Raw genomic sequence first — 14,044 nt, 5'->3', positions numbered from 1 at the left:
AATCCCCATTGGTGCAATGGAGCTCAGAATGTCACTTCGAAGGCCTCCTTCAAATTTGATACACTTCATTCAGCAAAATCCTCAGCAGCACCTTGACAAATACGGGAAAATCAGCACGGTTCTTCGAACTTGTTAGTATATTCAGTAATAGTCATCTGGCCTTATTTTAGTTGGAGTAATTCAAGCTCCTTGGCATTTCTAACCAAATCTGGGAAAGTACTTATAGTAAAACTCTGTTCGGAACACCTCCTAAGGGATTACAACACCATCTGGCTGCAAGATATGTCATGTTCCCTGCCACCAGTACTGGGCCTCACCCTGCAACTGATAAGTCCCGAATTCAACCCACTATTTCTCGAGAACCTGCTGAGCCTACAATGCCCGTTCCATTGCCTAAATCTAGTTATCTGCTTCAGTGGGGTTTGAGATCCCCCTGAAGGACGGAGGGTGCACCTTTAGAAAAGAGGCGAGCGTCATAGGACCCTCTTCACCATTGTTACCATTGTTCCCATTGTTGATCTAATTACTCAGCGCCTCGGCTGTCGCCTGCATAGCCGCAGCCATGTTTCCCAGGGCAGCCATAAAGTCTACAGGGTTATTCCCTACCGGTTCAAGACTTGCATTGCCTAATCTACCTCTGGCTCACCTGCGGCCTCTTCCACGAGGCGCCATCTGGTTCCTATACACACCAAACAAGTGATATCAAGTTGATCAGTCTCAATATCACAGGTCTAGTGATTTAAAGTCCCAAATGCATGCTCATGAACATTTATGCTACATATATCAGTTAGATATCCTAATAGCACATAGACACACACACAGAGAATGCACAGAAGCATAGTCAGTCTGTCCCTCAGGCTCTACAGGAATGAACCGCTCTGATACCATAAAGTAACACCCTACCACACAGAGTTTTATGCTTAAGTCATAAAATAGAGGTGGTGTGGTATTACAACCTCTATAATAAAATATATATACATATAATAATTGAAAGAAAGTAATATACTAGGATCCTTGAAGAATAGGTAAAACAAAATCGTGAAATTAAAAGCGCAACGCTCAAGAATAAGGATTACTTGCGTACAAAGAAAGCTAAGGTTCATAACATATATATATATAGGAAACAAGAGTAGAGGGTCAAGAATACAGAATAATGAGCTCCTAACTCAGCCTGCGAAGATAAAGCTGGCCAGAGAATATTTATATACATATATATAACCCATAACCCAAAATACATATATAAAACCCTAGTTCTCCATACGCGTCTAAGAGTACAAAAGTAAAACAAGTTATCAAGAGAGTTCTATACATATGATCATATATAAACTATACACCAAAATAAAGTCCCAAAAGATCCACTTCGCTGCAGAGCTCCAGATGTCTAGCGAGGTGTCTCTCGACCTGCATCTGAAAATATAAAATATCCGTATGAAACGAGAACTGGGGGTTCTCAGCATGGTAAAGGTGCCACAAATAAAAACCAGAGGCAATCCCAGAATGCCGACACTCTGATTATAAAGCTTAAAAAAGAACTAAAACAGAAACCATAAATCAAGGTAGTTTTCTAAGGATTCCTAACTTAACCAATTCCTTAAACCTAGACCCTCAATACTCCTCCTTTCCTCCAATCCTCCGACACCGATGAAACCACACAAACAAACAGGCAGACAATGATAAACACAGGTAGAATACAAGTACTGCAGATAGCAAATACAACAATTAACATAGTAGGTTCACTTCGGCATTCCCAATTAATGCACAACAAGCAATTCAAACAATATGCATATGATGCATGCCTGTCCTATGGCTGATGAGTCTCATCGGTCCGTTATCAAGCCAACCCGACAAGTCTGGCTGCTAAACTCTGGACTGTCCCCCATCGCGCATCCCCAAGAGTATATGCATAGCTTTTTCTCATATAAAATTTGCTCAAGGGGGCATCCTTCCCGGGATTTCTACGTACCCGGTCACCCTTACGATGTAGAATTAACAGAGTATCAAGTCTCAACCTAGAACACGTGGTGGCAAGCCATGGTACTTTACCCAGAGAAACTCATATCTAAGATAATTGAGTGCATAAGCCAATAAACATTCATAATCATTTATAATCATTGCATAATCATTCTTTACAGACATGGTATCACATATACTTCACTTTTTTTTGCATTTTTCATACATAATTCATCATTTTTCAACTTTACTTCACCCCCAAGTTACCACCTTTTCCTAGCTTCAAAACTCATTTGCTGAAAACAGGGGCGTCACATACGCCAGCACATTGCTCGCATACATGGAGGCTTGTTTTGTCTTCCTCGCGTATGCATCTCCTTGCCCGCGTACATGAGATGCCAAACCAAGAAGGGTTGGTCGCGTCACGTGCAAGTGGTCGCATACGCAACCCCTGAAATACACTGTTCGCGTATGCATGCGCCTTGCTCGTGTATGCGAGATGCAAAACCTAGAAGGGTTAGTCGTATTACGTGTAGGTGGTTGCATACGCATGATATGCAAAGTGGCAAAAATGTTGAATACTGCAGAATTTCAATTTTGCACTCCAAACTTCCGATGAGCATAACGTTTTTATTTTAAAACATTTTTCATCCGTTCTTTGAACAGAATAAATTTAACGAACCCAATTTTTATATGAAACAAGTTTGGAATAAATTGGGGGTTCGGAAGCCGAGTTATGACTCGCTGAAGTTCGGCTAAAAATCAGTTTTTCACAAAAGCTCAAAAACCTTTATTCTTACCAAAACCAATTCAAGACCAACCTACCATACATAAAAACCAGCACCACAACACATCATATACAATACCAAAATCTCCATATCCTACCACAATCAATCATACCTCAATATTACACAATCTCATACCTAAATTCCTCACTTTAATCAACAAGATCATCAATAATCCATCATCTATGCATAATCAATATTATCAACTTGTCAATCATTATTCAATCAACATTTAGCATTCTATTTCCATCATAACAATGATCACCAACACATGCTCAATCCATATCATCAATATCAAAAGTACTAAGCATTTAACATACTTTGTCATTCCAACATATCCTATGGTCATCTAGCCTAAGTTTTCACAAGACATTATATATATATATACCCACACACTTAATCAATGAATTTACTATGGGTTGAGAATTCTTACCGTACCCATAGACCAAACGAACCAAGCCCAATAATTCTCGCAAGCTAAATCGAACTTAAAGTACCAAAACTAACAAAATCTCAACATATATACCGACAAAGTTCGAAATCAAGCGGTAGAGCAACTGGAGTGAGAGTGAGGATTACTGATGCACCACTATTTCGTGGCACATTTTATGCTGAATTGAGTGGATTTTATCCACTATTCTCACACTTATGCATGTAATTTGCATGTTTTACATTTTTCTTCCTAGTTCTATGCTTTGATTGAAAACATGTTTCTTTGGCCTTAAATTACTAATTTTTAATCCTCTCTTATTACCAGTCGATGCCGTGATATATGTGTTAAGTGTTTTCAAGTTTTATAGGACAGGAATTGCTTAAAGAATGGAAAGAAAGCATGCAAAAATAGAAGGAACACAAGAAACCAGGGAGCTGAGCAGCGAGGATCGACGCGCACGCATGGCCAACACGTGCGCATGAATTGGCACATCTAATAGTGACGCGTACACATGACTGACGCGTACGCGTGACCAACGAAGTCGCATAGCGACGCGTATGCATGGACGACGCGTACGCGTGACTAGCGCAGAAGACCAGCGAGGTGTACGCGTGACCGACGCGTACGCATGACAAACATCACGTGCTGCATTAAACAGAAGACGCTGGGGGCAATTTCTGGGCTACTTTTGGCCCAGTTTCAAGCCCGAAAGTGAAGCTTAGAGGCTGCAAAGTAGAGCTGGATGGGAGGAATCAATTCATTCACACATTCATTCACAATAGTTAGGTTTTAGATGTAGTTTTCTAGAGAGAGAGGCTCTCTCTTCTCTCTAGGTTTTAGGGTTCTTAGGTTTAGCTTTTCTTAATTTCAGATTTCTGCTTCACTTTAATTTAGTTTTCTTCTACTCTTATTTATTCTAGCACTTTAGTTATCTATTACTATTATTGATGCCTTTGTTTTATCCATTTATTTTATGAACTCTTATGTTACTCTCAATTCCCTTTAATGCAATTTTATGTTTCATGTTTATGGCTTCTTTCTTTGTTTGTTGTTATTCATTCCTTGCAATTGGTTGTTTAGATTTTATTATCTCTTATTAATTTTCTATATTTTTATGTTATGCCTTCCAAGTGTTTGATAAAATACTTGGTAGGATTCTAAATTAGATTTTTGGTATTCTTAACTTGGATTGATCAATTAGAGACTCTTGAATTATCAAAATTCATTTGTTGATTGGTGATTGAAAGTTGCTAGCTGACTTAAGCTTCACTAACTCTAGTCTTTGATTAGAACTTGTGAACTCAAGTTGAATTGCTCACATGACTTACCTTCAATTGTTAGAGGTTGACTAAGTGAAAGCAAAAGGCAATTACCATCACAATTGATGATGATAATGAGGATAGGAATTCCAATTCTCAATCCTTGTTAGGACTTTTCTTAGTTGTTATTTTATTTCCTTGTTATTTACAATACTTGTTCCTTATTTCAAAAACCCAAAAAGATACTTTTCCATAACCAATAGTAACATACTTCCCTACAATTCCTTGAGAGATGACCCGAGGTTTAAATACTTCGGTTTATTTTTATTGGGTTTGCTTTAGTGACAAACAAATTAAATATTGATTGAGGATAATTTGTCAGTTTAGACAATACTTGCAACATGATTATTTTTTGTCAAAATCCTTACCAACATTTTTCCCTATAAAATTTTTCTGATAGATTTGTAGAGTTCGACGCAGTGGTTGCGTGGCCGCAAACGGTACGGCGATCGGAGCTTGGAGTGAGAAGATATGGTGGTTTGATTATGATGTTAGGGTTTTGTTCTCTTCCCCCTTGTCCTTGAGCTTGCTTCAGAATTTCTGCCGAATAGGGGAAGAAGAATGAGTGTTCTTGAAATGTTTTGGGCCGATGGGTTGGACCTTGGGACCATTTTGGGCCCGGTTCGACCGGTCCGGCCCGTTCGATCCAATCTTGGGCCGAATTCTTTGAAATTAGTGTCAAAATTATTATTTTAATTAGCTCTATCCTATTAAACTATAAAATTCACATTTCTAATCTCTTTCATTAAAAATTAATTTATTGATTAATTATTCGCTAATTTTACGGGGTTTATAGTGGGTGTGCTAAATGATTGTTTGAATTCTGTGTTCTATAATTATTGAATAGGATTGTAATTTGTTGACTGTTATTGCTAACCAAGTATATATAAAATGAATATAACTATACACCTCGACCCTACTAAGAACTCCCTAGTTCTTACCCGCTATTTCCATCCCTTTCAGCTACAGGTGCAAAGGATTAGTGCGGAGCTACAAGAGCATAGAAGTTTATGTTCATGAGTTGAGTTGTTAGAATTTATTTTCTCCTCGTCATTTATTGTTTTTAGTTTTAGAGGGGTAGAATTTGTTTTTGAGAATCTTGGAATAAGTATATGTATTTAATGCTATGTGAATATATATACCTTTGTGGTTAAGTGGTTTAAAATAAAGAATCTTTGTTTTCTTAATTAAAAGTTTCGATTTGTATTCGCAATGGCTCAGTATTAAATAAATATAGTATGAAATTAAAGGAGTAGAGGTAGGTGACGCCGGACTTTTAGTGCGATCATGATGTGCTAAAGTTAGGGTGTTACAGTAGGGGTTGTGAGGAGCAAGGGTGGGGAACGATGCAGGTGTGGGGGGAAGAGTTTGTGGTTGTTGAAAGTCAAATTCAAAACAAGAATTATATTTAATTAATTTAAAATTTAATTTTAAAATTAAAATTAACTTTCTTTTTTTAACTTAGTGTTTATATTGTTTAAAAAAATGTTATTTCTCTTTACTTTCTCTATATTAAAACATCCTTAACAACACTAACTTTTTTCTAGAAGGTAAATGTATTGTGGTATTATATGACATATGTAGTAATGAACCAAAATTTTGGAGGCTGGTGTATTTATTGGGGAAGTTCTTTTTTTTTCTCTTCATTCTCCTTATTTTTGTTTAGCATGAGGATATACTATTGTTTAAGAGTGGGAGAATTAATCAGTCCATATTTGACGGTAAATTTTGGCTTAAATTAGACGAATTTCACCATATAAACTCACACTTAATCACCAAAATAGTATACTTTTGTGTTTTATCCCTAAATTGAACCTAAATGTGAAAACATGCATTTTGTGCTTAAATTGAGCATTTTAATCTCACTTTTATTTCATTCGATGCCGTGATATGTTTTGTGAGTGATTTCAGGTCAATAAGGCAAGAATGGGTTGGTAGAAGTGGAAGGACGCATGCAGAAAGGGAGAACACATGAAGAAAGCAAAGGAGAAGCACACAGTCAAGTGTGTGTACGCACAAGTGAAGTAATCAGTAAGTGTGCGTACGCACAACCCTCTGTACGTACGCACAGGTCCCAGCGCGTGACTTCATTAATGAAGCACGTGGCTCGCAATTTTGAGGGCCTTTTGGCCCAGTTTTGAATGTGCTGAAGCTGAAATTGAGTGCTATATCAAGGGGCATCATTCACATGTCAAAGGGAGCTCACTTAGACATAGGAAAACACATAATTAGGAGTATGAGTAGTGTAGTGTAGAAAATGCTCTCTTAGGGTTTAAAATTAGGGTTCATTATAGCATTTTATAGTTTCAAATTTGATCTTGGATTTTGCTCATCTCTTTTGTAAGTACTCTTTAATTTCTCTTTAATTACATCACATTTACTCTTATTTTCTTATGGTTCAAGTTACTTTATTAATATATGCAATTTTGGTTTCTTAAAGTTTTGATTGATGAATTTAATGTTTTATGATTTCTCTTTGCTTGTTTGAATGTTTATTGTTGATATTGTGAATAGTTGGTTATAGTTTCTAATTTTTCCTTGCAATTTATTATGTTTTGTTTTATTGCCCACAAGGTGTTTGTGAAAATTCCAACCTTATCTTTTGAGTAAACTTTCACACCTTGGCTTAGGAAATGAGTTTCTAGGATACTAAAGTCATAATGTCCGACATTTAGTGATAATTCTTAGGTAGTTAGTTGGCTCTTGTTTCCATTGACGCTAGCTTTTTACTAAGAAATTAGTAAGTTAGCTAGAACTTATGGATTAAGGTCAATTATGCTTGCTTGACTTACTCCTCGATGCTAGGGGTTGACGAAGCGAGATTGACTCATCATAGTTGCCATAGTTGTGGTTATGACGATGATAGGATTCCTTAATTCTCATTCCCAAGTCAAGGCTCTTTTATGCATTTATAGCATTTTCACTAGTTTTGACCTTATCTTCTTTTTAATTTCATTAATTTCCTTTTTGATCATTTCTTAGTTCTTTTATTTCTTAGTTCTTTTAATCTTTCTATTCTATACTTGAAAACCCTTTTTTTGCACAACCAAGAATGTGCACACCTTAATTGCATTGTCCGAGAGAGACGACTCGAGGTTTAATTACTCTCGGTTATATTTGTATTTGAAAATTAAACTTTGATGGTGGGAGTTAGTTTTTGATTTGGACTATACTTGCAACAAAGAGATTCTATTTTGTGAAATTCTAAACCAACACTAATTCTCACATCAGCAGGCAATACAATTTCATCTTTCTATTATTTTTGGTATCTACGTAAGGTAAAAGGTGGCTAAAAATTTTAGATAAAGGAGAATTTCAGTAATATCCCAAAAATGAAATATATTAATTTTTTAATATGAGAGACACATTTGAAATTAAAAATGTACTGGTTTGAATTGTAACTTCTTAATTTTTGAAAACAAAATTATAAATTTTTTCTATAGCTTTTAAAAAAATCAATTCGTGAGGAGCGAATTGTGTTTTTGTTTTTAAAAAATAATTAAAAAAGAATTTGTTGAGGGTAAATTGTGAAAAATAAATACATTGAAACGAATTGTATTTAACAAGTATTATATTGAACGAAATAGAAATGGATCAACTCAGGCCGTTTTATCCAATTTGGCCAAATAGACTAATGCAAGCTCTCCGATGTAGATAGGTAGATTCCATCTACATGTGTAGATTAATGTTGACAGAATTTAAAAGTGACAAGTGTTGGTCGAGTGAGACATTTTCTGCATATTGCAGGGTGTGGCAGTAATAGTGCTTAACCAGTCACATGCATTGTTGCATTACCTTACTGAGACTAGCAATGTGTAAGAATAATTAGTAGTTAAGATCATTTTAATTATGTGTTTGATAATATTGGCTTTTTTATGTTTTTGATCGGATGATTGCAATTAATTTTGGGCCTATTGCAAGAAAAGAAAGGCATATAGAATTAGAGGTAATTCAAGACCCAAAAAATTTAAAAAAGAAAAGAAAAGAAAAAAGAATCCGAAAGCATGTGTTTCCCCCACCATCAAGAGAGTAGAGAAAGACCTGAACCTCAACCAAGAGGAAAACCCTAGCTTCCCACCACCGCCGCAAAGAGGAACCTTTTTTTCCGCCTCCAGAGCAGCGGCTTGTGTCTTCGAGTACCCATCCGTCACAATCAGTGGCATTCACGAGTTGCAGGCGCAAAATTTCATCATGGGGCTCGGCGTCGTTGTCTTTCTATGATCGGCGTCATCCTCACCGAGTCGGTGTCATCTGTCGTTGTCCTCATCTTCTCAGCGGCGTCTGTCGCCGTCCTTCCTGCGATCGAAGGTCAGTGACGAGTCACCTGTTATTCATTTTTGTAGATCCTTTAAAAGTGATTTCTAATGGAAAGTAACATGAATATACATCTTTTATTCTCAACTTTAGTAGGAAGAATCAATTTTTAAGTCATAATAATGTTACATTGTTACTTGGGTCGAGTTAATCCCACTCAAATATCATTATGTTTTGCTGTGCTATTGGCTGGATGCTATTTTCAAGGTTGTAACACTATCGAATCAAGTCAAGTGATATCCTAATAGGTGAAATTACCTGCACTTATCAACCAACCTAGTTTGTAAATTTTATGTATAAAACATTTATAAGTACGTAATTTTTTATTGGTTATTCTAAATTCCTAGTGTTCTAGTTATTAGTTATCTCTCCCATGCCGACTTGTTCTTCATTTTTATTGAATGTCCAGAAACCAAGATTCTTTTGCTGCTCACTTGTGCTCTATTGAATGGTTTGTGCTACTGTGTTGTGTGTTCTGATTTTTTTTTTGGCACAGTGATGTATTCTCTTCGTTTCCATGTGAATAATACAACTTTTTGGGGATAAAATACCAGGACACCAAAATTAGTTTTTATTGAATAATAGCAAGTATTCTTTCATACAACAATGAATATATAATGAATGGCTCAATTATATACCAACAAAAAATATAATGACTCGATTATATTATTTATCTTGCCGTTGTTGTATTTATAAAATATCAACCATAGCAAGTGTATAATAAAGCTCAGAGTGGACTTTGCTGAATAATACAAATCATAATCTTTATATCAATAAATCTATAGATTAAATAGCTAAATTATTATCAATTTGACAATTGCATATACATTTTTGGTTTGAGCAAACATTTAAAGATATCCTTTATGAGCAGGAGAAACAAAGCTCTTGTAAAGAAGCTAAGTACACCTCCTCCAAGGAGCACATATTTCTTTTTCCATTATGTTTGTTGTGGCCTCTATGTTAGATTTAGATTGTGTGTGAGAGATGTAGAGCATGTGATTCCTTTAACTTATCAACTAGGTCGGTAGGAAAGTCTTCACATACTTTCAATGTCATATTGAGATGCATTGGCGGAGCTTAAATGAGGTAATGGAGCATGGTCTCCCAAATGTTTTATACAAAAAAATTACTAGTACTTATGTTAAAGGTTCAAGTGGTAACCTTAGTTTAATTGGCTTAATTCTCTCCCTTCCAATTAGCATATTTGTGTTCTGTAAACCTCGAGTAATAAGTGAATAATTAGCTAATAAACTGATTATTAATCTAAGAAATTAAAAAATGAAATTTTATAGTTTAATGGAGTAGAGAAAATTAAAATAAGAAATTTGACATTAATTTTAAAGGATTTGGCCCAAGATTGAGTCGAACGAACTGAACTGAACGAACCAGGCCCGTATTGGGCCCAAGGCCCAACCCACAAGTCACACCCACTTAAATAAAACCCTTTCTTCCTTCACCATTCAGCAAGAATGCTGAAGCAAGTTCATGGAGGAAAGAACTTGAGAAAATAACCTAACCCTCTACTAGATTTCAACTTCATATAACTTTTGATCCGGAGCTCCGATTGACGAGTTGTCAGTGGCCACGCGTTCATCTCAGAATCCTCTATGAAACTCACCCCATAATTTGGAAAAGAATTCATCTTTTCCTACCCAAATCTTCCCTTCTCAGTTTCGAATTTGAGGGGTGTTGAAATTGAGAATTTATAAGATTTTGGTTCTTAGGTTCGAATTAGCTTCGTGGACTTGTCAGGTCTTATCCAAATTTTGCATAGGTAAGGTGAGAAACGTTTAATCCTTTCCAAGTTATCTAATTGGTGAACCCTATGATAATTTTAGTGTTATTTGGTGAAATTAGTTTGGATTACGTACTTTGGAAACAAATTGGTGGTGTTGGAGACTTGGTATTGGACTTTGGGGAGCCGGAGACCCGTTTGGTGAGACTTTGGAAATTCGGGTATCATGGAACAGTAACAAATTGTGATGTTCTGGGTTTTACGATGAATCGGCCAAAGTATGGTTTTGGTTTCTCGTATCTAATATGTAATGTGTCGTGAAAACTTAGGCTAGTTGACCTATAGGATAAGTTGAATTAATTGTTGGTTGTGGAATTAAATTGTTTATTTGGGTTGAATATGAATTTTGGCAACTGATGTTGTAGTGAGAATGTATTAATACATGATAATTTTAATGATGAATGATGAGGATGATGAGAATATATATATAATGAATTATTGATGATCTTTTTGGGTTATATTGGCTGTGAAAGCAACCCTAGATAACTGAAGGAAGGTTGGAAATGTGGTTTTAGAAGGGATATAAGTTCAAATGTGAGTTATGGTATGTAAGGTTGTTGAAAAGTCCAAGGCAGAATTTTCTGCATAATTGACAGTGGAATAAACCAGTTTCTGGGAGCAGACTAGGCCCTATTTTTTAATGAAACTATTTTTCCATGAAACTTTAATGTATTATGAGCCTCTCATAAAAAATTCAGAATTTATTGACGAGTGGTTTGGAAGAAACGAATTCTTAAACATTGATGGATTCTGCAGGAAATTCTGTTTCTTCGCTGCAGAATCACCAAATTCCAATCCACTTAATTTACAATTCTGATAAGATTTTAAGCTGAAACTAACAGCAGTTTCAAGCCTTATGTGTCCAAAATCTTTAGTTTAAATTTCGTGTCAAAAATATTTTTAACTAATTAGTTATGTTGCAAAGAGTGAGGGTAGCTCGCTGGATTTTGAAAACAAAATTCTAAACGGAAGGGCTGTGTTCCTAAGCTCATTCCTAAGCTGTGACATGGTAATAATCTGAAATTTAGTTTTCTGGAAAGCTGGAGGAGTCTTCTTTAAGGACATAAATTTTGAAAGGCAATGGGTGAGAATTGTATTTTTAGAGAGTTTAACAAATTTACTGCTCGCTGCTGTTTTTCTGCAATGATAGCAGAATTTTGAAAGATTTGTACAAGTTTTAATTATGGTCGGAATGCCCCAGAACTAAGTTTTATTTTCTAAACCCAAGATTTTACAATAACTAAGGGGATTAAAGAGAGTATAATGACTAATTAAAAATGTTTACCTGGTAACTTGTTAAGGAAAGTTTGAACGTTGTTAAGACTGGGGGAACGCGTAAGGGTGGTTTTAGTGCTATTTTAGGGGAGATTATGTCCGAATTTCTGTAAAAGTTTAGGGACTTAGTTAAATGAAAATATGTAAATTGTCCCCAAGAAGGTTTAAAATTAATTGGTGATCCGGAGGTATGTGTAGTTAAACGGTGATGTGGAGGTATGTTTAGTAAAGTGGTGATGTAGAGGGGTGTGTATGTAATTGGTGATGTGGAGGTATGATGAAAAGAACGAAAAAAGGAAACCATGAATGGAAATGATAATTGAAATGAATAATGAATCATGAAGAGTGTACGACAAATGGGCTTCATGCCAAACTGCTAATGCGGAAGTGCCCGCCTGACTGATAACCTAAGGTTGCTAATGCGGGAATGTCTGTCTAACTGATAACATATGGAATGTGGATAGGCCTTGAGCCAAACTGCTAATGCGAAAAGGCCCGCCTAACTGATAGCCTGAGATTGCTAATACGGGAATGTTTCGCCTAACTGATAGCCTGTTTCTACCGTGATGCCAAGATATCCTAACTGACATGGAAACCCATGATGATAATTGAGCCTGACTGACACGGTAAAGAAACCATATTCGGGGTTTGTCCCAAGTAACGTCGGGTTGCGGGTAGACAACCTACACATGAGCTCATGACCTGCGCTAGGAAAGGCATGCAACATGTGCATTTGTATATTTTGTTTGAGTGTGCATTGTCTTGGCTTGCTTAATTGTTTATTCATGTTAATTGCTAATTGCCTACTTGTTATATATGCTTTCTGTATGTGTTTGACTTGTCTATTTTGTCTGTCTATGAAATTTCATCAGAGTTTGAGGAACGGAGGAAAGGCAAAGAGATTGAGGGTTTTGATTAGATATTGATCAAGTTTAGAACCTTAGAGACCTACCCTCGTTTATGGTTTAAGCTTTAGTTCCTTAAGATTTATAATCTGATTGTCGGCATTCTAGGATTGCCTTTGGCTTTCCCGGGACCTTGTTTATTATATATGTAGGCACCTTAACCATACTGAGAATCCCCGGTTCTCATCCCATACGATATTTTTGTTTTTCAGATGCAAGTCGAGATGCACCTCGCTAGGTATCTGAAGTTCTATTGCAGCGAAGATGGGAGTTTGGGCTTTTATATTATGCTATGTATATTTATATATATATGCTTAGTGTTCTCCTTTTATGTATTTTACCTTGGTGCCTCATAGAGGATTTTGTTAGTGAACTAGGGTTTATTTTGAGAACTTTAGATATGGAATTATAAGTATGTATGTTTGTAAATATTCTCCGGTTAGCCTTAGCTTCAAAGGCTGAGCTTGGAGCTTGACTACTTTGTATCCTTGATCCTCTATTCTTATGTATATATATATATATCTGTGTGTGTGTGTGTGTGTGTGTGTGTGTGTGTGTGTTTGTGTATCTATTTGCACTTAAGCTTTTCTTCGTTACGTTGCCGCTTCGTGAGTATTAAGACTTTTGTTTTAAACTTTCCTTCAAAGGCTCTTAGATATAAAACATTTTCAACTATATATATATATATATATATATATATATATATATTCAGAGGTCGTAATATCTTACCACCTCAGTTTTGTGACTTAAGCATAAGACTCTGTGTGGTAGGGTGTTACATTATGGTATCAGAGCAGTTTGTTCCCGTAGAGCCTGGGGAATGGACTGACTATGCTTCTGAGCATATTCTGGTTGTGTGTACATGCTATTTAGGAGGTCTGCTTGACATATATAGCATAAATGTTCATGACCATTACCTTTGGAGATTCGATGCACTAGACTTTAGATATTAAGACTGATCACCTTAATATCAATTGTTCAGTGTGGATAAGACCCAAATGGCATCTCGTAGGCGTGAGTGAGGTGATACGGTTGACGATAGGGCAGCTGCACAGATAATTGCCGACGTGATGAGACAACAAGCTTGAAACAGTGATAAAGGCGGTGATGGACCTAGTAATGAAAGAAACTGAAGGATTAGAACTCGTGCAGTTGGAGTAAATGTCAATAGTGCTTAGTTAGAGAGATAAAGAGATTCAAAGAGTGTTCTGGCAGAGTATGTGAATGATTAAAATCTTAGTGGCTTATAATCAAAGTGACGCTGCAAA

At 36.1% G+C, this 14,044-nt stretch overlaps 1 long non-coding RNA gene across 1 annotated transcript; it reads left to right on the top strand.

The window, feature by feature from the left end:
* Nucleotides 1-8,317: 8,317 nt before the first annotated feature.
* LOC112772860 (uncharacterized) lies at nucleotides 8,318-13,372 on the top strand. Its single transcript, XR_003187712.3, has 2 exons — nucleotides 8,318-8,795; nucleotides 12,989-13,372. It is a non-coding gene; the product is annotated as an uncharacterized lncRNA (long non-coding RNA).
* Nucleotides 13,373-14,044: the final 672 nt, after the last annotated feature.

This window comes from Arachis hypogaea, chromosome 18, assembly GCF_003086295.3.
Source record: "Arachis hypogaea cultivar Tifrunner chromosome 18, arahy.Tifrunner.gnm2.J5K5, whole genome shotgun sequence".
Classification (NCBI taxonomy): domain Eukaryota; kingdom Viridiplantae; phylum Streptophyta; class Magnoliopsida; order Fabales; family Fabaceae; genus Arachis; species Arachis hypogaea.
The sequence above is the reverse complement of the archived record's forward strand: the minus strand, read 5'-3'. Positions and strand labels throughout refer to the sequence as shown.